Source organism: Bos mutus, chromosome 2, assembly GCF_027580195.1.
Source record: "Bos mutus isolate GX-2022 chromosome 2, NWIPB_WYAK_1.1, whole genome shotgun sequence".
Lineage (NCBI taxonomy): Eukaryota > Metazoa > Chordata > Mammalia > Artiodactyla > Bovidae > Bos > Bos mutus.
This window is the reverse complement of record NC_091618.1, coordinates 134,011,463-134,015,775: the sequence shown is the minus strand read 5'-3', so window position 1 is coordinate 134,015,775 and position 4,313 is coordinate 134,011,463.

Genomic DNA, 4,313 nt, shown 5'->3' with positions numbered 1-4,313 from the left:
TTTTAAGTAGATAAGTTTTGGGATAATTTGCTAGGCAGCAATAAGCAATTATTACATTTCCTACTCCTACCAAGAAGCTGTAAATCTGCTTTAAGTAGGGGGACCATATAATTAACCATCTTATTTGGAACAATTCTGAGAATAAAATTATGCTGGAATGACAGACATAAAGTTGGACCATCCCTGGCAAGTCAAGGCATACAGAACATAAGGAATACTTGCGGCATGTTGGAATTCTCCTGAGGTTTTCTCATATTCCATATACACCCTACATGGTCTGGAGGTGCTGGATGCCAACATCTTCCTTCTGGGGCATCAGAGCTAGATCTTGGTTTTCTTCTGCACATGCCTCTGGCCTGGCCACTTAGGGCTCAGACCTAATCACCTGATTGCCACGGTGGGTTTGCTTTCCTACCATTCTTTGTGCACTGGATGCTGGGTCTATCTATTAGGATTTAGAGTAACTAGGAATGGTAAGCTCTTTGTCTCTCCCTCTGTGCCATGGGAGTGGGATTTGAGGCAAAGAAATGTCCATCCTGTCTAAAGTCCAAGCCAAGAGTTCATTTCTCACTCCTAGAAACATGGCTCCAGTGGCCCTGGTGAAAGTTGAGCTTATATGTTGAAAGTTGAGAACCTAATTTCAGGAGGAATTATGGCAGGGATGTTTATGAACTGGAGCTGGAGTATCATTTAGGAAGAGCCTCTCTTGCCTTCTCACAGTAACTTCTTCCTGTTCTCTTGCTTTTGAACTGACCTCTCAGACCAAATTCCAGAAAGAACTGTTCTGATCACTTTAGTAAGTAAACTCATTCCTTGTGTGTCAGATCTTTACGAGCAGTCCAGCTGGGGAGTAGCTGATAACTTACTGATGGGCTACCTTTGTGGGAATGTGCATTCAGGTACACAAAACAACTACCCCCAGGCAACAAGCAGTCCAATATTTCCTTCTTGAGCGGGGCTGAACGTAGGGCCTGATCAGCTGAAATGGAACACTGGTTATGGTGGCACCCTTGAGTCTCTTCCAGAATAAGCAAGGTGACTTGGTCACACTATCATTTCAACCACATCTTGGGATGCCTCCTGTCTAGAGTGTCCTCACAATCATCCTGACAGGTTGTGCAGTGATAGCAATTTTTTCCATCTGATTCTCTTGCTGTTCTGAACTCCATCGTGGCAGAAAGCAAAAATGATTCCTAAGAGGCTTCAGAGTGGCAGACACCTCAAGTCAAGGGTGGTAACTGAGACACAATTGTATTTAAAATTGCTGCTTTGTGTTTCTGTTTATCCTCACACTGTGAAGCATCAAGGAATCACAGTTGGCCAGAAAGCATTTGGGTGTGCTCTACTCTGGGCTCCATCCACTAGAGGGGACCTTTTGTAGGAACTTCTCCTTGGCCATTGCTACAGTTCTTTTGTGGATAATTCACTTCGTTTGGGCAGTGCTTGCTGACTCCCTGTTAATTATACATTAAAAAGGGATGGAGACCAATTGATTTCTGTGTTAGACACTCTTGCTCCCATTGCAAAGTTACTTTAAAAGGTCATAAAACATGATCTTTTGATAGATCTTTGAAAGACAAGCATACAGGCAAATGTTATTTTTCTTTCTCAGTTATTAGTGCTGTTCTTAATTTGATCACCCACCAGGGCCCAATTCAACTTCTCTTAAGTGTCTATTTGAGGTAATTAAACCTCTTCATGGATTTTAATTGTGGGACAGTTGCAACTTACCTCCATACTCAAACAAAAGCAAGTTATTTTCTTTGGATCACTCTGGTAAGTAATTTAAAAGGAAAGATATAAGCATCTGAATGCAGAGTTCCAAAGAATAGCAAGAGGACATAAGAAAGCCTTCCTCAGCGATCAATGCAAAGAAATAGAGGAAAATAACAGAATCGGAAAGACTAGAGATCTCTTCAAGAAAATTAGAGATACCAAGGGAACATTTCATGTAAAGATGGGCTCGATAAAGGACAGAAATGGTATGGACCTAACAGAAGCAGAAGATATTAAGAAGAGGTGGCAAGAATATACAGAAGAACTGTACAAAAAAGATCATCACGACCAAGATAATCATGATGGTGTGATCACTCACCTAGAGCCAAACATCCTGGAATGTGAAGTCAAGTGGGCCTTAGAAAGCATCACTACAAACAAAGCTAGTGGAGGTGATGGAATTCCAGTTGAGCTATTTCAAATCCTGGAAAATGATGCTGTGAGAGTGCTGCACTCAATATGCCAGCAAATTTGGAAAACTCAGCAGTGGCCGCAGGACTAGAAAAGGTCAGTTTTCATTCCAATCCCAAAGAAAGGTAATGCCAAAAAATTCTCAAACTACCACACAATTGCACTCATCTCACACACTAGTAAAGTAATGCTCAAAATTCTCCAAGACAGGCTTCAGCAATATGTGAACTGTGAACTTCTGAGGTTCTGTGAACCTCAGATATGCAGATGCCACTTTATGGCAGAAAGTGAAGAGGAACTAAAAAGTCTCTTGATGAAAGTGAAAGAGGAGAGTGAAAAAGTTGGTTTAAAGCTCAACATTCAGAAAACGAAGATCATGGCATCTGGTCCCATCACTTCATGGCAGATAGATGGGGAAACAGTGGAAACAGTGTCAGACTTTATTTTTTTGGGTTCCAAAATCACTGCCAATGGTGGCTGCAGCCATGAAATTGAAAGACGCTTACTCCTTGGAAGGAAAGTCATGACCAACCTAGATAGTATGTTCAAAAGCAGGGACATTACTTTGCCAACAAAAGTCCGTCTAGTCAAGGCTATGGTTTTTCCAGCGGTCATGTATGGATGTGAGAGTTGGACTGTGAAGAAAGCTGAACACCGAAGAATTGATGCTTTTGACCTGTGGCGTTGGAGAAGACTCTTTAGAGTCCCTTTGACTGCAAGGAGATCTTTGCAGCCCATTCTAAAGGAGATCAGTCCTGGGTGTTCATTGAAGGGACTGATGCTGAAGCTGAAACGCCAATACTTTGGCCACCTCATGCGAAGAGTTGACTCATTGGAAAAGACTCTGATGCTGGGAGGGATTGGGGGCAGGAGGAGAAGGGGACGACAGAGGATGAGATGGCTGGATGGCATCACCGACTTGATGGACATGAGTTTGAGTAAACTCCTGGAGTTGGTGATGGACAGGAAGGCCTGGTGTGCTGCAATTTATGGGGTCGCAAAGAGTCAGACACGACTGAGCGACTGAACTGAACTGAACTGAAATGTATGTTTTATGTTCTTTTCTATTTAAGTTATTTTCATAACAAAAAAACATAAATTATACTCAGTTTTGGAGTTGGGTATCCCTTAGCATTCAGTGGGGATCCTATTCCCCGAGGAAACTGTTTATATTGAAAGATGCAACAACTTGGGTGCAGCAAGGAAGCTGTGTCTGTTGTCTGCCAGAAGGATGCCACCTCTTGGCCAAGGTGAACTGTGCAGAACAGCAGTCACTGATTTTGTTGCTGAATGCAAATTCACATGCCTGACACACTGTGAGGCCGAGCAAGCTGAAACATCACAGTTTGGAGAAGAGAAAGGTTTATTGCAAGGTCATGCAAGAAGAAATCTGGCTTGTGCCCAACAAGCCTGAACTTCTTGAAGGGCAAAGCATTTTATAGGCAACATGAGTGAGGGGTGTGGTTAAGTTATTGCAAACTTCTTGGTGTAGGAATCCTTTGTTCTTTCAGCTGTCTACAGTAGATCAGTCACAATGTTCCTATAAACCTCCAATAAGACAAATGTTATTCTCTGTTCTGTAACTTTTAAAAATCTCATATTAATGGACTCTTTTAAGGTTCAGATTCTTGAGATTAGGCTACTCTGTATATTTCAGGACAGAGGTAACATTCTTTTACAAACAGTGCAGAGCCATGACTAAGCACAGGCAACAGAACAAGTTTAAAGTAAAAGGAAAGGACCTAATATGGAGTCAGATTTGTTCTTCCCTATTACAGTGTTACCCTCCCTGGGTAACAATTTGCTGAGAAGGAACTGGCCAGTTGGTGGCTGCCTTCAAGTCTGGGTTTGGCACTTTTTTCCAGAATGGATAATTTTTTTTTCTTGGGTTCGTCAGTGGAAAAATGAATTCTTTTTCAAATTCTAGGGAAGTCTGTATAAATGGCAGTGTGACACATGGCAGTAAACTACAGAAATTAGCAAGGCCTAGGGGTGGGGTGCTGGTTGTAACACATAAACCTTGTGAGAGGAGAAATAAGATTTCTAGGGAACAAAGGGAGGTTTGGAGGCAAAAAGCATTTAACGCATCAGTCATTCATTGTAGTTTCTCTGGGTGTGGAAGATAA